The following is a 23813-nucleotide window of genomic DNA, read 5'->3' on the forward strand; positions in this document are numbered from 1 at the left end:
AGAGAACATTCTTCCAAAACGTTTTAGGCTTTTTCAGGTAAGTTTTGGCAAACTCCAGCCTGGCTTTTTTTATGTCTCAGGGTAAGAAGTGGGGTCTTCCTGGGTCTCCTACCATACAGTCCCTTTTCATTCAGACGCCAACGGACAGTACGGGTTGACACTGTTGTACCCTCGGACTGCAGGGCAGCTTGAACTTGTTTGGATGTTAGTCGACATTCTTTATCCAACATCCGCACAATCTTGCGTTGAAATCTCTTGTCAATTTTTCTTTTCCGTCCACATCTAGGGAGGTTAGCCACAGTGCCATGGGCTTTAAACTTCTTGATGACACTGGGTATGGTAGACACAGGAACATTCAGGTCTTTGGAGATGGACTTGTAGCCTTGAGATTGCTCATACTTCCTCACAATTTGGTTTCTCAAGTCCTCAGACAGTTCTTTGGTCTTCTTTCTTTTCTCCATGCTCAATGTGGTACACACAAGGACACAGGACAGAGGTTGAGTCAACTTTAATCCATGTCAATTGGCTGCAAGTGTGATTTAGTTATTGCCAACACCTGTTAGGTGTCACAGGTAAGTTACAGGTGCTGTTAATTAAATTAGAGAAGCATCACATGATTTTTCGAACAATGCCAATACTTTTGTCCACCCTCTTTTTTATGTTTGGTGTGGAATTATATCCAATTTGGCTTTAGGACAATTCTTTTTGTGTTTTTTCATTTAAGACAAATTAAATGAAGATAATAATACCAAAGAATTTGTGTTTGCAATAATTTTCTGAAAGAAACTGAGTATTATCTGACAGAATTGCAGGGGTGTCAATACTTTTGGCCACAACTGTATATAAGGAGACACCAAGCCAAGGTGAGCACAGGAGGTTTCTCAGGGAATCGTCTAACAATGCTCAGGCTTCTTGTACTCGCGGCTCTTGTCATCTGTGGTAAGGTCTCCCATTATTTCCAATATATAGTAACACCAGTTTTTAGACCAAAAATGTTATTGCTAATTTTTCAATAATTTTCCCAAATCTCTAAAAGTAAACTAAGAACAAGTAATGCATTGCTGATAATTGAATATATTACTATTATATTAATAGATGTAAATAAGCAGCTGAAAGATATTAAATGTGACCATGTACTTTAGACAAATATCAACTAAAACAATTATTATTGTGGAACATGAATGCATGGAAATGTAATGGCTTCCTCAGAAGATTGAGGTTTACTCAAGGAGTGATCTGCATTATTAGACTTTTTTGACATATTCTGCTGATCATTACCAACTAGAGCATATGTGTACTATGGTTCATCAATTCATCAATGAAATGATTGATCAAAATGGTATCCCTGGTCAGACATCTCAGTCTGACAATGATTTGTGGAGTGAAATATGTATGGGAAACTGTAGCGATTCTCTTTCCAAAGAGTATTGAAAATGATGCATTTACACATATTTAAAGGGAACCTGACAGCTGATTAACGCTCACTGTGCCATGAGCGGCATGAATCACACAATGCACCGGTTCAGCAATAATATACATTTAAGAATTGGCCGAGGACTAACACTTAGGTGACTAGTCCAAGAAGCCAATTCCCTTTGGACTCTCCCTTCCCCCTCCCCATACATACATCCTATATATAAATTATACTAACTATGAAGGTTCTGAATCATCCTTGCAGAGTCATATGCAGTCCTGACTAATATTAACACTTTCAAATAATTTAAGAAAAAAAATTGCACCATTCAGAACAAACACCTTTGTCTTAACCCCTTTCCTTCATTGGACGTAATATTTCGTCCATGTGCCCTGGGCCCTAATTACCATGGACGGAATATTACGTCATAGCTAATTATCATAGCTGACACCCAGCACAACGTGCCCCCGACACGTTAACCCCTTGTACACCGCGATCAAACACGATCGCGGTGTACCGGGTGTTAAAGGGAAGCATCGTCAGGGAGGGGGCTCCCTCCGTGCTTCCCTGAGCCCCCCACGGCAGCGCAATGTGCAGCGCTGCTGCGGGGGCTCCTTTCCTGCAGGTCCCCGGATCCAATATGGCGGCGGGGACCTCCGGGGGCCTGCAGGAAGCTGGCTTCCTCACTGCCCGCAGAGCGCAGGCATGAGGAAGCCTGCAGCAGTGCCTCTGACAGATCGCTGATCTGTCACAGCGATCTGTGATGTGACAGATCAGCGATCTGTCACATGAAAGTTATGTCCCCCATGGGACATTGTAATAAATTTTAAAATAAAGTGTAAAAATAATTTTTTAAAAATCGCTAAATAAATTAAAAAAAAAAATATTCCCCAATAAATTCATTTTTTGGAAAAAAAACAAAAAAAACAATAAAAGTACACATATTTGGTATCGCCGCGTCCGTAACGACCCGCCCTATAAAACCGTCCCATTAGTTAACCCTTTAAGCGAACCCCTTAAAAAATAAAAATAAAAAACAAAGCAAAAAATAATGATTTATTATGATACCGCCGAACAAAAAGTGCAATAACGCGCGATCAAAAAGACACATATAAATATCCATGGTACCGCTGAAAATGACATCTTGTCCCGCAAAAAACGAGCTATCATACAGCATCATCAGCAAAAAAATAAAAAAGTTATAGCTCGCAGAATAAAGCGATGTAAGAATAATTATTTTTTATATAAAATTGTTTTCATTGCATTAAAGCTCCAAAACATAAAAAAAGACATAAATGAGGTATCGCTGTAACCATACCGACCCGAAGAATAAAGCCACTTTATCAATTTTATCGCACGCGGAGCGACGTAAACGCACCACCCAATAGAAATTCATGAAATGCTGGTTTTTGTAAATTCTGCGTCCCAAAAAACGAAATAAAAAGCGATCAAAAAATGTCACATGCCCGAACATGGTAGCAATAAAAATGTCAACTCGTCCCGCAAAAAATAAGACCTCACATGACTCGGTGGATCAAAATATGGAAAAATTATAGCTCTCAATATGTGGTGATGCAAAAACTATTTTTACAATAAAAAGCGTCTTTTAGCATGTGACAGCTGCCAAGTATAAATACCACCATAAATAGTAAATCAAACCCCCCGTTATCTTCCCCTTAGTTAGGGAAAATAATAAAATTAAAAAAATGTATTTATTTCAATTTTCCCATTAGGGTTAGGGCTAGGGTTAGGGCTTGGGCTAGGGTTAGGGCTAGGGTTAGGGCTAGGGTTAGGGTTAGGGCTAGGGTTAGGGGTGTGTTGGGGTTAGGGTTGGAGTTAGAATTGGGGGTTTCCACTATTTGCGCACATCAGGTGCTCTCCAAACGCAACATGGCGTCTGATCTCAATTCCAGCCAATTCTCTGTTGAAAAAGTCAAATGGTGCTCCTTCCCTTCCAAGCTCTGCCATGCACCCAAACAGTGTTTTACCCCCTCATATGGTGTATCAGCCTACTCAGTACAATTTGCAAAACAACTTTTGGGGTCCTATTTCTCCTGTTGCCCTTGGGAAAATAAAATATTGGGGGCAAAAATATCATTTTTGTGGAAAAAAATATGATTTTTTTATTTTCACTCAAGGGCGTTATAAACTTCTGTGAAGCACTTGGGGGTTCAAAGTTCTCGCCACACATCTAGATAAGTTCCTTGGGGGGTCTAGTTTCCAAAATGATGTCATTTGTGGGGGGATTCCACTGTTTTGGTACATCAGGGGCTTTCCAAAAGCGACATGGTGTCCGATCTCAATTCCAGCCAAAAAAGTCAAATGGCGCTGCTTCCCTTCCAAGCTCTGCCATGCGCCCAAATAGTCGTTTATACCCACACATGGGGTATCAGCGTACTCAGGACAAAATGCACAATAACTTTTAGGGTCCTGTTACCCTTGGTAAAATAAAAATTAGGGGTGAAAAGATCATTTTGTGGAAAAAATATGATTTTTTAATTGTACCGCTGTATGTTATAAACTTCTGTGAAGCCGTTGTGGGTTCAAAGTTCTCACCACATATCTTGATAAGTTCCTTGGGGGGTCTAGTTTCCAAAATGGGGTCACTTGTGGGGGGTTTCCACTGTTTAGGTACATCAGGGGCTCTCCAAACGTGACATGGTGTCCGATCTGAATTCCAGCCAATTTTGCATTGTAAAAGTCAAACGGCGCTCCGTCCCTTCTGAGCTCTGCCATGTGCCGAAACAGTGGTTCCCCCCCACATATCAGGTATCAGCGTACTCAGGACAAATTGTACAATAATTTTTGCAGTACAATTTCTCCTGTTACCCTTGGTAAAATAAAAAAAATTGAACCTGAAGTATTTTTTTTGTGAAAAAAAGTTAAATGTTCATTTTTTTTTTAAATATTAAAAAATTCCTGTGAAGCACCTGAAGGGTTAATAAACTCCTTGAATGTGGTTTTGAGCACCTTAAGGGGTGCAGTTTTTAGAATGGTGTCACTTTTGGGTATTTTCTATCATATAGACCCTTTAAAGTGACTTCAAATATGATGTGGTCCGTAAAAATAAAAAGGTGTTGCAAAAATGAGAAATCGCTGGTCAACTTTTAACCCTTATAACTTCCTAACAAAAAAAAAATTTGGTTCCAAAATTGTGCTGATGTAAAGTAAACATGTGGGAAATGTTACTTATTAAATTTTTTGTGTGCCATATCTCTGTGATTTAAGGGCATAAAAATTCAAAGTTGAAAAATTGCAAAATTTTCAAAATTTTTGCCAAATTTCCATTTTTTTCACAAATAAACACACGTTATATGAATGAAATTCTACCACTAACATGAAGTACAATATGTCATGAGAAAACAGTGTCAGAATCACCGGGATCCATGGAAGCGTTCCAGAGTTATGACCTCATAAAAAGGACAGTGGTCAGAATTGTAAAAATTGGCCCGGGAGTTAACGTGCAAACCACCCTTGGTAGTGAAGGGGTTAATAAACATACTTTTTTACCAATTCCTGCAATTTCTATTATCTGTAATATTCTGTCTATAGGACAATGTCTTGATGAAGACATCCGCTATTTTGAAGTTAATGAAAATGTACGTGTGGTAGGAGGCAGTGATGCAGCAAAGAATGCTTGGCCCTGGCAGGTTAGTTGTCACTTTTATGTACTGATAGATGGATACATTCTACAGAGAAAATATACCGACTACTATCAGGTTTCGGTTCTGTGACTGCATAGAGTACAATTGCTGTTTGTAATATCAATGTTCCACCTTATTGACGATCATTTGTGATGATCACCTGATAATCTAATAGTTCTAGTTGTTTATAGTTTATCATTCTCATTTGTAGTAAGTGAAATTCATGCTGGGCTTGTGCTAATACGGAGCAGTCAATCAGAACAGGCTGAGCTAAAAAGTAAAATATAGTGTGGTGCCCCTGAGGCTCAGTCGCCACAGAGGTACTGCACCTTCTCCTAAGGTGTGGTGCCCCACCGTCCTGGTAAGTTGGGGGCTCCTTTCCACACTCCAACACCTGCACCCGCACACAGGATAGTTCAGCAAAGGAACAGATTGCAGCTCCATGCTTAGAGGGTAGCAGAGCACCTTTCGTGGGTCCTTGCTTCGTAACATGAGATGTGCTGGGAGGTGGGTGGAGTTTAGATCCATATAAAAGGTTGGGAAGGTTTAGAATTACAGGTCAGTCCCCTAGGGGAGTCGGGAGGACAGTCAGTCAGGAGAGTCTGAGGACGGGTCTGAGGAGAAGGAGAGAGACGTAGAACTGTAACCTAAGCATCCATAGGAAGGAGAGACAAGTACGGAACGAAGGAGAAGAGAACAGAGAGGAGAAGTGGGTTGGATAGGAACCCTGCCTAAAGGTTCTCAGCGCAAGGTTGTAGTTGGCTGTAAATGCACTACTGCCATCCAAGACTTGGGAAGTTGGGACACAACAGCAACACAGAGTGAGAGCCGGCATCCTCGAGCAGGCTACAGCTGTCTGTCATACAAGTAGAGTTCTAGGAACATCTAGACAGGAGGTATTCCAGGGTAACTAAGTACTGGAGTGCTTCACACCACAAGGCGCATTGGCGGAGTCGTTCAGGAAGGTACATGTTGGCGGAGTGTTGGAGAGGAGAGCCCTGACTTGCACAGGAGGTTGATTGAGTCTTTACCCCGGAGGACATTGCACGGAGGCTCTGGTGTCCTCCATTGATTTGTGCGCTAACACCTTCGGCACCACTACATCTGGTTGCCAGCATCCACACCATCCTGCACTTCTCCAGATCCGTTGCACCTGCACTGCCCTGGGACTACAGCTCCACCTGTGGGGAGCTACACCATCTTTGCTGCATCACACCATCAGTCCCAGCGGATCTGCAAGCAGCGTTGGCTTAACTGTTATGAGCTAATTTTCTGCTCCTCCAGTTGAGAGTTCTCCTTCCGTTCTCCCTCTGGTGGTGACAGGAGGTAGTGAGGTTGGTTTAAGTGGTAGTGATCTGCCACCTGATGAGAAGGATAATGATTGGATCTCTGGAGTATCAGACTGGATATAAGACAGCCGACGCCCTATCCTGCTGCTGGTGATTCAGTCTGCTTCTCAGGTCTTGGACTTCAGCTCTCTTCCAGTCTTCTTAAGTTAAGTTTGTTTTTTGCTAATGTTCACACTTTCGCTTGTTGGTTAATTCAGTTTCTTGTGTGGTCAGCTTACCCCTGCTGGGGCTATGCTGAACTTCCACTCCTATTTATATGTATTTGCCAATTTGCCTTTTTGTCCCTTATTAGATTGGCCTCTTCTTGCTCTGTTTCAGAATATTTCAGAGTGCTGATATAGTGGGAGAAGTCTAGTGACTTCAGGGTTAATTTTGCTAGCAGACGTGTTGGACATTATTTTTGGTAGGGTTTTTTGGCAGATTGCAGACAGTGGCTTTCCTTTCCTGTCCTTTCTAGTTAGTTGGGCCCCATCATTTGCTCAGCCTATTTTCCTGCCTGTGTATGTGTTTTCATCTTGCTTCACCGTCAATACATGTGTGGGGGCTGTCTTTTCCTTTGGGGTCTGCTCTGGGGCAGTTAGTTTTCCCTTTTCTTGCTTTAGGTTTATGTAGTCCTCCGGCGGTGACGAGGCGTCTAGGAACAACGTAGGAACGCTCCACTGCTACTGTTAGTTGTGTGGTTAAGATCAGGGATCTGCAATCTGCATAGTGACCAACCTCTCTGGTTTTCTGGGACTTAGCTTTTTGTTGTGCCTCCTCGGTGACCCATTCATAACAGAATCACCAGCCATACTGCAGATTCTAGGGTACTCAAAAGCAGGGAAAGATTGTTTAAGGGAAAAGGAAAAGAAAACAAAAGGAAAAAAAGTGTCAGAATTTTTTTTTTGGTATATTTTTTCCTCTTTTTTTTTCTGGGGCCGTAGGAGGATTTTTTTTTTCCTAATGGAGATTAAGCAATTGTCTGATCGTGTGGAGCAACTTGCTGCTGAAGTGCAGGGAATTTCCACCTACCTCATTCAGTCACATGCTGCTGAACCTAAGATTCCTACTCCTGATGTGTTTTCTGGGGATCGGTCTAAATTTCTGAATTTTAAGAATAATTGTAAATTATTTCTTGCCTTGAAGCCTAAGACCGGGGTCACACTATCCGACGCAAAATATGGTCAGTATTTTACATGCGTAATACGGATGAATGGCCCCTAAACAGTGCTCCGTATGTCATCCGTAATCAAGGTGTGGTCGCGTATTTTGCGCATGTAAGCATCCGTATGTAATCCGTATGGCATCCGTATGCTGAGATTTTCTCGCAGGCTTGCAAAATGGACATATAATGGAGCCCTATGACAGGGTTTCTAACAGAAACCAAAGAATAGATATAGACACATAGAATACATATATGTATTCTATGTGTCTATATCTATTCTTTGGTTTCTTTATTAAAACTGTCTGTGTGAGTTTACTGTATAGCGCACTGAATTGCCGGCTTTGCTAAAAGACACCTGGTGCGTTTTTCTCGCAAGTCACATGTGTGGTCCATGTGTAATCCGTATTTTTTGCGCACCCATAGACTTGCATTGGCATACTACGGCCGTACTATGCTGACAATTGCAGCATGCTGCGATTGGCACGGACCGTAGAATATGGATGAGAAATATATACGGCTGGTGCGAGGGACCCCATAGAGAATCATTTGTCTGTGTGTAATGCGTGCTTTTAGCGCCTCTCACTCGGCCGTATTCCTCGCCAGTGTGACCCCGGCCTAATTCATCGGGGAGCTCTGTGCAGCAGGTTAAAATAGTCATCTCCTTGCTGCGTGGCGATCCCCAGGATTGGGCTTTTTCTCTGACACCTGAAAATCCTATTTTGACAAATGTGGATGCATTTTTTCAAGCCTTGGGGTTGTTGTATGATGAACCTAATGCTGTTGATCAAGCTGAGAGAACCCTGTTGGCATTAGAGCAGGGTCAGGATCTTGCAGAGTTGTACTGTCAAAAATTCTGAATGTGGGCGGTCCTTACTACATGGAATGATAGTGCATTGGCGGCTCTCTTTCGGAAAGGTTTGTCAGAGACCGTAAAAGATGTTATGGTGGGATTTCCTGTTCCCTCTGGTCTGGATGATTCTATGTCATTAGCCATTCAAGTTGAACGTAAAACTACACGGGAGGCGCTGCCACCTTTTGAACAAATGTCTGAACCTATGCAATGTGATGGGGTTTTTTCTAGGGCGCAACGTCAGGAGTTTAGAAGGCATAATAAGCTGTGTTTTTTCTGTGGAGACACCACTCATACTATTTCTGTCTGCCCTAAACAAGAGAAATGTTTTGTACACACATTGTGTACAACCTAAGTTCCTTTTGGCAATTACTCTGATCTGCTCCTTGTCCACATTTTCCACTAAGGCTTTTGTGGATTCAGGAGCAGCTCTGAATCTGATGGATTTGGACTTTGCTAAACGTTGTGGTTTGTCCATGACGCCTCTGCAGACGCCTATTCCTTTGAGGGGTATTGATGCCACTCCTTTGGCGGAGAATAAACCTCAGTTTTGGAACCAGGTGATAATGCGAGTTGCCCCAGACCACGAAGAAAATTGTACATTTTTGGTGCTGCATAATTTGCACGATACTATTGTTCTGGGGTTCCCCTGGTTGCAAACTCATAACCCAGTTTTGGATTGGAAATCTGTCTCTGTGGTGAGTTGGGGTTGTCAGTGTGTTCTTAGAGACAGTCCTGGCTCTTAGATACCCACTGTTTACATTGGAAACCAGCTTGCTCGCTGATCCTGATCGCTGGAGGGGCTGTCTATGTGACAGCTCACCAGCGATCATCCTAACGATGTCCCAGCGATCCCATCCATGTCGGATCGTTGGTGGGATCGCTGGGACATCGTTATGTGTAACGGGGCCTTTACTGCCACATGGTCTGCAGTCATTAATAAAAACTGTGCTCCAGTGGAGCAAAAAGATAAAAAGTAGTTAAAAAATAAAGTAAAAAGTAGGTAATTTGTTACCAGATTTTTGCTACCTCATCTGAGAACAGCATAATGTAGGGAAAGAGACCCTGATTCCAGCTATGTCTCACTCACATTACTGGGTGCAGCAGGTGTGATACAATCAGAGTTTTCTCTGCTGTAGATGTAGTAGAGCTCACAAAGCAAATCCCACCCCCCACCACCGCTCTCTATGTATATTGTATATTGACAGTAAGCTGCTTATCATTGCTTGGGACGGGCTGGACCAGCTTGTCCAGTAGTGATAAAAACAATTTATCTCCTGCTGATAAAACACTTATTATATTGAAACAACAGCACACAACCTAATAAGTGACACATCCCTGAAATCTGTGGAAGATTAATGAAATAGGGAGCACTACTTAGGGGTATATATAAAATAGAATCTAATACGTACAGGGGTGCTGCACAATGCACAGAGAGTAGTATGCAATGGAAAAGAGGAAAAGATCCATGCGTATAAAGGCGCACACCCAAAAATAGACATATATATGCCTTCTGCTTGACTTAGCACCTGTCTCGGCCACATGTGTGGTTAGAAAGGGTCAGATGTGGTGCAAGCTCAACTCACGTGCTTATTCCCTGCGGGTTAACAGGGTATTGCACACTTCTCATTTTTCAGTGCCGCTCGGAGGTTAGCTGAGCTTGTTATTTATATTTTTTAGTGCCACTTGGTGGTTAGCTGAGTTGGGTACTTATATTTTCTGTGACGATCGGTGGTTAGCTGAGCTTGGTATTTATATTTTCCAGTGCCGCTTGCTGGTTATTTATATTTTTTGGTGTCGCTCGGTGGTTAGCTAAGCTTGGTACTTATATTTTCCAGTGCCGTTTGGTGGTTAGCTGAGCTTGGTATTTATATTTTTTTAGTGCCGTTTGGTGGTTAGCTGAGCTTGGTATTTATATTTTCCAATGCCACTTGCTGGTTATTTATATTTTTTGGTGTCGCTCGGTGGTTAGCTAAGCTTGGTACTTATATTTTCCAGTGCCGTTTGGTGGTTAGCTGAGCTTGGTATTTATATTTTCCAATGCCACTTGCTGGTTATTTATATTTTTTGGTGTCGCTCGGTGGTTAGCTAAGCTTGGTACTTATATTTTCCAGTGCCGTTTGGTGGTTAGCTGAGCTTGGTACTTATATTTTCCAGTGCCGTTTGGTGGTTAGCTGAGCTTGGTATTTATATTTTTTTAGTGCCGTTTGGTGGTTAGCTGAGCTTGGTATTTATATTTTCCAATGCCACTTGCTGGTTATTTTTATTTTTTGGTGTCACTCGGTGGTTAGCTAAGCTTGGTACTTATATTTTCCAGTGCCGTTTGGTGGTTAGCTGAGCTTGGTACTTATATTTTCCAGTGCCGTTTGGTGGTTAGCTGAGCTTGGTATTTATATTTTCCAGTGCCGCTTGCTGGTTATTTATATTTTTTGGTGTCGCTCGGTGGATAGCTAAGCTTGGTACTTATATTTTCCAGTGCCATTTGGTGGTTAGCTGAGCTTGGTATTTATATTTTCTAATGCCGCTTGCTAGTTATTTATATTTTTTAGTGCCATTTGGTGGTTAGCTAAGCCTGGTACTTATATTTTCCAGTGCCGTTTGGTGGTTAGCTGAGCTTGGTATTTATATTTTCCAGTGCCGTTTGGTGGTTAGCTGAGCTTGGTATTTATATTTTCCAATGCCGTTTGGTGGTTAGCTGAGCTTGGTATTTATATTTTCCAATGCCGTTTGGTGGTTAGCTGAGCTTGGTATTTATATTTTCTAATGCCGCTTGCTGGTTATTTATATTTTTTAGTGCCATTTGGTGGTTAGCTAAGCCTGGTACTTATATTTTCCAGTGCCGTTTGGTGGTTAGCTGAGCTTGGTATTTATATTTTTTAGTGCCGTTTGGTGGTTAGCTGAGCTTGGTATTTATATATTTTCCAGTGCCGTTTGGTGGTTAGCTGAGCTTGGTATTTATATTTTCCAATGCCGTTTGGTGGTTAGCTGAGCTTGGTATTTATATTTTCCAATGCCGTTTGGTGGTTAGCTGAGCTTGGTATTTATATTTTCTAATGCCGCTTGCTGGTTATTTATATTTTTTAGTGCCATTTGGTGGTTAGCTAAGCCTGGTACTTATATTTTCCAGTGCCGTTTGGTGGTTAGCTGAGCTTGGTATTTATATTTTTTAGTGCCGTTTGGTGGTTAGCTGAGCTTGGTATTTATATATTTTCCAGTGCCGTTTGGTGGTTAGCTGAGCTTGGTATTTATATTTTCCAATGCCGTTTGGTGGTTAGCTGAGCTTGGTATTTATATTTTCCAATGCCACTTGCTGGTTAGCAGAGCTTGGTACTCTGCTTCCCGTTTGCTCTGTGTGTTTATAATGCAGTGTGTTCGCTAGTGGACCCCAGGTTGCGATTGCGCTTTATAGTTTATTTTAATTTAGTACAGCCCTAACACTGAGTCCCTTTAAGAAACTGAAAAAATAAAAGGCAGGTAGGCATTAAGAATATATCTAGCGATTATTAAGGTATGAACAGGATGAGGAAAAAGAATAACTTTTTCATGATCCCACCAAACTAATAATCATTTGCCACAAGGCTAATTGATGACACTGAGCTGCCAGAGTTCAAGGGAAGTTTGCCATAGATACAAAATCTGAAAATCTCTACTATAAGTTAATTTGTGACTTCAGCATCTCAATAAAAAAATGTTTATTTATTTTTTATAAAATGTATCAAGTATACATTTTCTATTCTGGTGATAACTTTAAAAATAATCAGTAACTTATGTAAATGGGTTGTCCAAAACCAAGTGAATTTTATACTGTATGTCAAATTTATTTTAATAATCTAACCATTTTTCTAATATACTTCAATTCAAACGTCCCTACCCTTCCCTCTCTACTCAAACTTTTTGTCTGTTTTTTGCTTCTTACTTCCGATGACTATTTGAGTCTTCTACCATGAAGCAAGGGTTTCTCAAATAGATCATCCTTGGGGCCCTGGGGTTGCCGTCACTTCTACTACTTCCTTTTCTGCCCTGATATGAATCAAGGGCTGTTATCACTCACCCTGCTTCTATCACCATCCCCTGCAAATTCTGGGTTATGGTGACCATTTTAGAATCAGCACAGCTAAAAAATCAACATTATTAATGTTAAAAGTAAATTAACCATTTGTAAGTGTTTACATTGGCAATCTAAGAAGCAAAGGTCTGCTGAAACGTCAGGGACCATTGAATTACCACTGCAGCATGGGCAATTGACAGCATCATTTTTAGTGATCTCTAGCTTCTGATGTCCGTGATTCACATTACAAATCTGTCTTATGGACCAGTATCTAATAACACTCTGAAAGAAATGCACAAAGTAAACTGTTATCAGATTTGATCGCAAAATAAAAAAGATTTTTTAAAAAGAAAGGTTTATCATTATTGATAATATTCTGTATTATCGGCTTCCTCCAGGTAACTCTCCAGTATCTGTCTGGCAGCAGCTGGTACCACACCTGCGGAGCCTCCCTCATCTGTGCCAACCGTGTGTTGACTGCTGCTCATTGTGTGGACAGGTAATCATCACTTTTCTAATACAGTCTTATTGAATTATCAGATAAATCGATGGGTAGATGATTAACTTTAAGTTAAAACTGATAGTGGTCCAGGTAATGGGGTCATGATACAGATGGTAGAATTAAAATAGTCTAGGCTTTGTATTTTTGCAAAAAAAACTCAATCTGTTGACTGCAGTTTTTTTTAAATCCCTTTACCTACCATCCCCGGGTCCAGCGCTGAGTCTCCTCCACTGCTCCTGATTTATGCATGCTACTGTCTGCAGCGCTGACTTCACATTGACAGAACTGCAGCCAATCAGTGAGTCAGTGGCTGTAAGTTAACAGAAAGAGCCGCACAAAGACGTTCAAACCACTGGCTGCATCTCTGCAGACAATGACGGACATCATAGCAGTAGCCTCAGTGCTGGACCAGAGAGGGAGAGTAAGGGTGTGTGCACACCTTGCTGATTCTGCTGCGGATCCGCAGCGGATTTGGCCCTGTGGATCCGCAGCAGTTTCTACTGCGTTGTACAGTACCATTTAAGTCTATGCAAAATGAAAAACGCAGTGCACACGTTGCGGATTTTTCCTCGCGGATTTGCTGCGGATTTAAATCCGCAGCATGTCACTACTTTGTGCGGATTCCGCAGTGGTTTAGCACCCAGTGGCGTATCCAGGGGGGGGCAGCCGGGGCAGTTGCCCCGGGCACAGGCAGCAGGGGGGCGCAGTCGGGCCGCCCGGCCGCCTAATGCAGCGGTCCGCTGTGTCTCCCGCCCCGCGGCTGCGTTCTGCCGCCCCCCATCCTGAGAGTCGGCGGTTCTCTGTGTCGGCTGTCAAGCTGACAGCCGACGCAGAGAAGGAGGCCGCGCCGACTCCCAGGCAGCAATTGTACTGGCGTCTATCCAGTACAATTGAAGCTCTGACCGCAGAGTCAGAGCGACGTCAGCAGAGTGATCAGGTCATGTGATCACGCTGCTGACGTCACTCCCCGGCGCCCAGAGCGAACGCTGGTGGTAAGTGTGCTCCTCTGTGGAGCTGAAGAACCACCGAAGATAGGAGATGGGGGGTGTTCATGAGTGGAGATGGGGGTTAATGTGGGGATGGGGCCAGGGGGTTAATGAGTGGAGATGGGGGTTAATGGATGGAGATGGTGGTTAATGTGGGGATGGGGGTTAATGTATGGGGGTTAATGAGTGGAGATGGGGGTTAATGAGTGGAGATGGGGGTTAATGGGTGGAGATGGGGGTTAATGTGGGGATGGGGGTTAATGTATGGGGGTTAATGAGTGGAGATGGGGGTTAATGAGTGGAGATGGGATTAATGTGGGGATGGGGGTTAATGTGTGGAGATGGGGGTTAATGTGTGGAGATGGGGGTTAATGTGTGGAGATGGGATTGATGTGGTGATGGGGGTTAATGTGGGGGGTTAATGAGTGGAGATGGGGGTTAATGGATGGAGATGGTGGTTAATGTGGGGATGGGGGTTAATGAGTGGAGATGGGATTAATGTGGGGATGGGGGTTAATGTGTGGAGATGGGGGTTAATGTGTGGAGATGGGGGTTAATGGATGGAGATGGTGGTTAATGTGGGGATGGGGGTTAATGTATGGGGGTTAATGAGTGGAGATGGGGGTTAATGAGTGGAGATGGGGGTTAATGGATGGAGATGGTGGTTAATGTGGGGATGGGGGTTAATGTATGGGGGTTAATGAGTGGAGATGGGGGTTAATGAGTGGAGATGGGGGTTAATGGGTGGAGATGGGGGTTAATGTGGGGATGGGGGTTAATGTATGGGGGTTAATGAGTGGAGATGGGGGTTAATGAGTGGAGATGGGATTAATGTGGGGATGGGGGTTAATGTGTGGAGATGGGGGTTAATGTGTGGAGATGGGGGTTAATGTGTGGAGATGGGATTGATGTGGTGATGGGGGTTAATGTGGGGGGTTAATGAGTGGAGATGGGGGTTAATGGATGGAGATGGTGGTTAATGTGGGGATGGGGGTTAATGAGTGGAGATGGGATTAATGTGGGGATGGGGGTTAATGTGTGGAGATGGGGGTTAATGTGTGGAGATGGGGGTTAATGTGTGGAGATGGGATTGATGTGGTGATGGGGGTTAATGTGGGGGGTTAATGAGTGGAGATGGGGGTTAATGATTGGGGGTTAATGATTGGGGGGTTAATGAGTGGAGATGGGGGTTAATGGATGGAGATGGTGGTTAATGTGGGGATGGGGGTTAATGTATGGGGGTTAATGAGTGGAGATGGGGGTTAATGAGTGGGGATGGGGGTTAATGTGTGGAGATGGGGTTAATGTGTGGAGATGGGATTGATGTGGTGATGGGGGTTAATGTGGGGGGTTAATGAGTGGAGATGGGGGTTAATGATTAGGGGGTTAATGAGTGGAGATGGGGTTAATGAGTGTGGGAGTTAACTAGTGGAGATGGGGGTTACTGAGTGGGAGGATTAATGAGTGGAGATGGGGGTTAATGTGTGGAGGGGTTAATGAGTGGGGATGGGGGTTAATGTGTGGGGGGATTTGGAGTGGGGTACATAATGTGTGGGGAGATTTGGAGTGGGGATGGTATTTAATGTGTGTGGGGAGATTTGAGGACACAAAATGAAGAGTATGAGGAAACAGTATGGGGGATGGGTGCAGACAGTAAGGGGTGCGAACGGGTGAATGTATGTGGACACAGTATGGGGAGTCGGGGATATGTGTGAGCAGACAGTATAGAGAGTGAGGGGGTAAATATATGAGGAGACAGTATGGTGAGGGAGGGAATAGTGTGAGGTGACAGTATATTGCAGATATTTGTATTTAGGAGCATTATAATGACACTTCTATCTTTAAGGGGATCGTGTGGAGATTTGCTGCAGAAGACCAGAGAAGATGGAAGTCTACAGAGATGGCTGGTGATGAGAAAACTCATCATGGGGTCTGGACAAGAAGAAGAAAAGGAGAACGACTCCAGAGACATCATCTATAAGGTACCTGGATGTAAATATTATTTGTGATACTGACTAATTCTCATGTTTTTATTTGTTAGGAACATTATAGGGGTTGTCCAGGTTTGTGCTGAGTCTGCAGACATTCTATGTGACTGCAGACTTCTGAATTCTCACAGTGCTCACTGCACGCTGTCAGGATTCTCTCGTGCCGGTAATTTACATACATACGGTCACATGCTGACTAGACATGTGTGGCCTCACTCAATGAAAATGAACGGAGCGAGGCCGGGCACGTCTAGTTGGAATGTGGCCAGAAGTATATAAATCACATACTTGTGCTGACATGACTGTATATCGGCAAGGGAGAATCCTAAAAGTGTGCAGTGCATTCGTTGTGAGAATTCAGAAGCTGCAATGTCAGGATTCAGCTCTGCAGGTTGCAGTAGTCATCACATGGACACTTCACTCATATGCGATTTTCATAGTTATGGTCCTGTGACAACGAGCTTCTCATCCTGCTTTCAGTTTTTTACTGAACATTGAGAGCATTAGGGAGAGCAGCTCGTGGGTACATGACTAACTGTGCAAGTCGCATATGTACTTGGGGGGCGCCGAACCAAATTCTTGCCCCGGGTGCCAGGAAGCCTAGATACGCCTCTGTTAGCACCTACTCCATGACAGGTGTCAAACCGCAGGGGAAAACCGCAGGCTAATCCGCAATAAATCCACAGATAAACCGCAGGTTACCTGCGGATTTAGACAAATCTGGGCGGAAAAAACCGCAGCAGAATCCGCAATGTGTGCACACATCCTAAAGGACAGTTAACTTTTTTATAATCAAATTGTAGCCGGGGACAGGGTTTTTTTTCCGAAACCTGAAGGCCCCTTTAAGAATAATTCTTTAAAGTAAGGCCACATATCAAATCTGTAACATTTTGACCCAATTTTCAGAAAATCACATAAAAATCACAACCCAGTCACTATGAATGGACTCACTGTAAGTCACCCATCAATGACTGCGATTGATGGCAGCCATGCACAAGCTAATATGTGACACCTGGGTTATTCTGCACAGTTCTGTTGTCAGCACAGGTCTGACCTTTTTATACTGAAATGTTTGTTGAAAACAAAAGCCAACATTACTTTCTGCACCTCTATGTTCATCTTTGTTATTAAACAGGCGAGACTGGAACCAGTGAATCTGCTGTAAGCGATACGTTATTGCTCACAAGAGGCGATTTTCCAAGGCTTCTTGTTGCTTGAACAAAATGACTGAATGTACATCCACGAAGTATAGAGTAACCTTCTTCCATCTTGTCTTTCCTAACAGATCTGTTTCATTCTGTGTGGTTCTTGGAGACCACAGTCTTAGTGCTAACGATGGCACTGAACAGACCATTTCCATCTCTTCCATCAGGAAACACGCTAGCTGGAACACCAACAATGTTGCAGCTGAGTAAAATATTCTCAACAGTTAAAAGATTTCATATTAACATACAACAACCCCCCCAAAAAAAAGAAAAAATAATGAAGGCCGTACTCCATGAATTATGAAGCCTTAAACAACAAGTACCTAAACAAATAATTCCCAAATACATAAAATCATTACATCACATGAGCTGCACTTTTTGTTAAGCTTTTTGGACTCTGCCTATAGTAGTTACCATTGAAACTGTGTAATAGATCTTATCAGAAAAACCTGCTTTTTTTCTCTCACAGAATTGGTCCGTGATTATGAAAATTCTTCTGAGGTAAAATCTGTATTCAGTGACGATACACTGTCCCATTACTGAGAGATGATGAGATTCTGTGTAGATGGAGGAGGGAAGTGATAGACATAGAGCTCCTTCCGTCTCTCCCTTCCTTCTACATAGGATCTAATCCAGTGTTTCCCAAACTCCTGTCCTCACGGACCCCACGGGTCATGTTTTCAGGATTTCCTTATTATTGCACAGATGGTGGAAGTATCATCAAGGCATCAGGAATTCTCTCACCTGTGCAACTCTATGGAAATCCTGAAAACATGACCTGTGGGGTCTGTGAGGACTGGAGTTTGGGAAACACTGATCTAATCAGTATCAGCCGCCATCTCCTCTCTCAGTAAAGGGAGAGTCTGTCTTCACTGAACACAGATTGGACCTCAGAATTCAGAATTTTGATAATGTCTGATCAATTCGGGCAGAGAAAGATGCAGATTTCTCTGATAAGATATATTACACAGTTGCTTATTTTCATGTGAACTATCGATTTATGAAATAAAAATTAAAACAGTTACGCGTTAATCATTTTGTATTATTATTACTATTAATATTATTACTGCTAATAATAAGATCTGTAATATAGTTACTATTACTATTATTATTAATAGGTGGTACAGTCACCGATACAGACCACACAGGGGCCATTAACTTCTTAATTCACGTAGCTGTACCAGTGAAATTCATTGTTTTGCTGTCACATTAGTCTTCTTTACTTCCAGTGATGAGACTCCGATCAGGACTTTTTATTTCATTTATAAGCGAAAATCATAAAATCTCTCCATGATATGCAGAAATACATATGGATCACCTCCTCCTATGACATTGCTATCCTGTGGCTGGCCTCCAGCGCTACCCTGAACAGTGCCGTGAAAGCAGCTACACTGCCAGCAAGTGGCTCTACCCTGGCCCACAACTACAACTGTGTTGTTACCTGTCGTAGCTGCTTTTGTTCTGACCAAGAGTCAGCTGTGCCAGATCACCAGTGAGTCCGAATTACCAGGTTTTTCGCCCTTTCTGTTGCAAGCGCTTGGAGACAAAGAGACTTCAACACACAAGCCGTGGTCAAATCACTTTATCTGACGTAATGAAATACAAGGAATGTTTTATACCATTTACAGCAATATGTGACTCTATGGAGCTCATTTGGCCCCCACCATCACCTCAGGGTCGTACCTTGTTTACAATGTACCCAGAACATGTTGTTGAGAACAAATATGATAACAAGTATAGTTTCCTTGAAGACAGAGACTAGTAGTCTACATAAGAATAATACATAGCAATATTAGGCAAAAGGCAATTGAAGTCTTAAAGGCAATTAAAGGGATATAAAGGCAAACCATTAACTCTTCTATATCATACTGGATGGGGAAGAACCAGCAGTAAGTCCTTTTTGCACAATCGTTTCTATACAAGGAGATTATTCTACTTTAGCAAAACTCATGTTTGCCACCACAGCTTGCCAATGTGCTGAATACAGTCAGATGTTATTTTCCTCACATCCACATCATGTCTTACCTCACATTTTGACATGGTGCAATTTGCACTTTTAGCTCAGTTCCCATTACCTCTGGAAAACATTTTGGCTGCTCAACAGACTGACAGTTTCCAAAAACACAATTTTGTGATCAAGACCAGAACAATTGTCACCTTAAAATCCAAATATAATAAGAGTCTTGTCTGATGTTGATGTTCTAAAATTACCTTTTATTTGTTTTCATAGGAGGATGTTCATGACATCCATTTGTGATTTTTTTTTTTTTTTACATCAATAGGTTGGAATTGAGTTGATTTTTTTTGGCAATATACATCCAATTAGTTTTTTTATACTGTGCCTCATTAAATAGTTTTATAAAAAAAGTTAAAATATCAAGGGAATTAAGCATTCTCCTGAGGATGTTTGGTCTAAGGAAAGTGAACAAGCATGTTAACTCTCTGCCCGGTCACCTCTCTCCAGGGCTACTATGTTCTATAGTGTGTGTGTATATGGGACAAAAATGTGGATGCCCCGCGTTGCTGGTAGATAATATGCAGATCCAGGATAAACATAGATAGGTTTGCGGTTTTATTAGTAGATGCGTTTTGAAATTTTCATACTTCTTCCTCAGGACATAGTCACATATGTGTTTATGTGGTTGTGTCCTGAGAAAGAAGTGTGAAAACTTTGAAATGCATCAATGTGTATACTGGATCTGCATATTATGTATCAACAGTGCAGAACGTCCACTATGGGGGTGCATTATAGTATATGGAGGACTATGGGTGTGTTATACTATATGGAGGACTATTGGGTTACATTATACCATATGGAGCACCATGGGGAGTGCATTATGCTATATAGAGCACTACGGGGAGTGCAATCTACTGTATGCAGGACTATTGGGTGCAACATAATATATGTAGGATTATGGGTCCCATTATAATATATGAATTGCTATTATAATATTTGGAGGACAATGTGGGGGCCATTATAATATTTGGAGAGCTATTTGGGGGTCATAATAACATTTGGAGGGCTATATGGAAGCCTTTATACTTTATGGAGGGCTATGTAGGGCTCATTATACTGTATGCAAGAAATTGTACAGTGTGTAGGTTAGTGTGGGGTCAATCATACTGTGTGGAGGGCTGTGTGGTGGCCTTTACACTCTTTGGGGGGCCATTATACAGTGTGGTGAAGTGGGTCGCCCTCCCAGGGCTGTGGGGTACTAGGTACCGGGCCGGTCTCTCAGAGGGGATTGTCACAGCAGCGGTGACCCGGTCCGTGGCCCTGGGCACCCAAGTAAAAGGGAGATTGAATGGTTTTTGTAGTGGAAATGAATAGTTTGTGACGCCACCTGTGGTGTTCGGCAAGGGACTGATGGTGTGGTGTAGCAATGATGTTATAGCCCTCCACAGGCAGGGCTGTAGTCCCAGGGCAGAGTAGGTGAGGTGACACATAGATTGGGTAGTGTCAGGCGCAAGGGATGTAGCGGTGCTGGGCAGGTTGGCGCAGGAATAAGTGGAGGATACCAGGGCATGTAGTTCCAAAGCTTTACTCACAGTCTGTTGTGCAAACAGGTGCCTGCCTCCGTGCCATGTCCTCCGGGTCAGGGACTCAGTCAACCTCCAAGCCAGATGGAATACTCCTTTCCAACACTCCGCCAACATGTGCCTTTCTGAACATCTCCTCTTATAGCGCCTTTGAGTGAAGTACTCCTAGTACTGAGTTACACTGGAGTTCCTCCTGTCTGATGTTACTATGAACGCTACTTGTACGGCAGACAGCTGTAGCCTGCTTCGGGGACTCCTTGCTACAAGTCCCGGCTCACTATCCAGTTTGTTATGAATGAGTCACCGTAGGAGGCAAAAACAGAAATGCTAGCTAAGTCCAGAAAACCAGAGAAGTTGGCAGCTATCGGATTGAAGACCCCTGAACCTATCAACTCAACTAGCAGTAGCCGTGGGGGGTTCCTACGATGCCCTAGACCCCTCGATCACAGCCGGAGGACTATATAGCCTAAAGACAGAAAGGGAAATCTAAACTGCCCCAGAGCAGACCCCAAAGCAATAGGCAGCCCCCAACATATAATGACGGTGAAGCAAGAAGAAATAACACTAACACAGACAGAAAGATAGACTGAGCAAAGATGGGGCCCAAGCTATCTAGATAGGAAAGGACAGGAAGGCTGCTGTCTGCAATCCGTGAAAAAACCCTATGAAAATAAGAGCCAACAGACTGACAGTGAAAAAGGCCCTGAAGACGCTAGGCTTCAAAAAGACTATGTCAGTACTCAGGAATATTCTGAAGACAGAGCAACCGGCAAAAGGAGATTCAGCTCACCCCAGCAGGGAATGGCAGAATCCAGAAAAGCAAGGCAAACAAAAACAAAACACAAAGGGGAAAATGAACTCACAACAGTACCTCCCCCTTGAGGAGGGGTCACCGAACCCTCAACCACGCCACCAGGGCGATCAGGGTGAGCCCGATGAAAGGCACGCACCAATCTTTTGGCATGAATATCAGAGGCAGAGACCCAGGAATTATCCTCCTGACCATAACCCTTCCACTTAACCAAATACTGGAGTCTCCATCTAGCCAGACGGGAATCCAGTATTTTCTCTACCTCATATTTTATGTTACCTTCAACCAATACAGGGTCCGGAGGTGCCACCCCAGGAACAACTGGTTCAACAAACCTCTTCAACAAGGACTTATGGAACACATTATGAATTTTAAATGTGACAGGAAGAGCCAAACGAAAAGAGACCGGATTAATAATCTCCAAAATCTTGTAAGGTCCAATAAATCTAGGCTTAAACTTAGGAGAAGCCACCTTCATAGCTATATTTTTTGATGATAACCACACCATATCACCAATCTTAAACTGGGGACCAATGGTCCTATGTCGATTGGAAAACCGCTGGGCCTTTTCCTGGGAGAGAGATAACTTATCCACCACTTGGTCCCAGATCTGGTGCATTCTCTCCACCACAGTGTCAACACCTGGGCAGGCAGAAGGCTCCACCTGCCCTGAAGAAAATCGAGGATGAAACCCAAAGTTACAAAAAAAAGGTGACATCAAAGTGGCAGAACTAGCTCTATTATTTAAAGCAAATTCGGCCAAGGGCAAAAATGAAACCCAATCATCCTGTTCAGCGGAAATAAAACATCTCAAATACGACTCCAAGGTCTGGTTTGTTCTCTCTGTCTGCCCATTGGTCTGAGGGTGAAAAGCAGAGGAGAAGGACAACTGAATTCCCAGCTTGGAACAGAAAGTCCTCCAAAATCTAGACAAAAAACTGAACTCCTCTGTCAGATACAATGTTCTCAGGAATCCCGTGCAAGCGAACCACCTGTTGCAAAAACAGGGGCACCAACTCAGAGGAAGACGGCAACTTAGGGAGTGGTACAAGATGAACCATCTTAGAGAACCTATCACAAATCACCCAAATAACAGTCATTCTTTGAGAGACCGGCATATCAGAGATGAAATCCATTAAAATATGGGTCCATGGCCTCCTGGGGACCGGCAAAGGCATCAACAACCCACTAGAGCGAGAACAAGATTTAGACCGGGAGCACGTCCCACAGGACTGCACAAAATTCCTGACATCATGAGACAAGGTGGGCCACCAAAAAGAGCGACTCACCAGATCTCTAGTACCAAAAATACCTGGATGACCAGCCAATGCAGAGCAATGAACTTCAGACATCACTCTCTTCTTCCACTGGTCAGGAACATACAACTTTCCACTGGGACAACGCTCAGGTTTGTCCTCCTGGAACTCTTGCAGAGCAAGTCTCAAATCGGGCGAGATGGCAGAAAGAACTACCCCTTCGCCTAAGATGGTAGCAGGCTTGGTCACCACAGTAGAATCAGCAAAGAAGCTCCTAGAGAGGGCGTCTGCCTTGACATTCTTAGTTCCAGGAAGAAAAGAGACCACAAAATCAAAACGTGTAAAAACCAAGGCCCACCTAGCCTGTCTAGGGTTCAAGCGTCTAGCCGACTCCAGGTAAATCAAATTCTTGTGGTCAGTGAGGACCACAACTTGATGTTTAGCTCCCTCCAACCAATGTCTCCACTCCTCAAGTGCCCATTTCATGGCCAACAGTTCCTGATTCCCCACATCATAGTTACGTTCAGATGGAGAGAACTTTCGGGAAAAGAAAGCACAGGGATTCATTTTAGATGTTACAGGATCCTTTTAGGACAAAACAGCTCCTGCACCAATCTCAGAAGCATCCACCTCTACCTGGAACGGGAGTGAGACATCAGGTTGCCGCAAAACCGGGGCGGAGGTAAATCTTCGCTTCAGCTCCTGAAAGGAAGCAACAGCCTCCGGAGACCAATTCAACACATCAGCACCCTTCTTAGTCAGATCAGTCAATGGCTTGGCAATACTAGAAAATTTTGCTATAAATTTCCAATAAAAATTTGCAAAACCCAAAAACTTCTGGTGGGCCTTCAAAGAAGTGGGTTGAACCCAATCATAAATGGCCTGTACCTTGGCCGGGTCCATTTCAATAGTTGACGGAGACAAAATAAATCCCAAAAATGAAATCCTCTGTACTCCAAAAAGGCATTTCGATCCTTTGACATACAGGGAATTCTCCCTCAAGATCCGGAACACAGTCTGAATATGTTCCACATGAGAATCCCAAACCTTGGAGAAGATCAAAATATCATCCAGAT

At 43.1% G+C, this 23813-nt stretch overlaps 1 pseudogene; it reads left to right on the top strand.

Annotated features, from left to right (window-relative positions):
- The first annotated feature begins 899 nt into the window (after positions 1-899).
- The window catches only part of LOC141091372 (chymotrypsin-like elastase family member 1), a 33118-nt pseudogene continuing 10204 nt past the window's right edge, over positions 900-23813 (top strand).

Source organism: Dendrobates tinctorius, unplaced genomic scaffold (genome assembly GCF_039654945.1).
Source record: "Dendrobates tinctorius isolate UK_male_01 unplaced genomic scaffold, ASM3965494v1 ptg000051l, whole genome shotgun sequence".
NCBI classification, from domain to species: domain Eukaryota; kingdom Metazoa; phylum Chordata; class Amphibia; order Anura; family Dendrobatidae; genus Dendrobates; species Dendrobates tinctorius.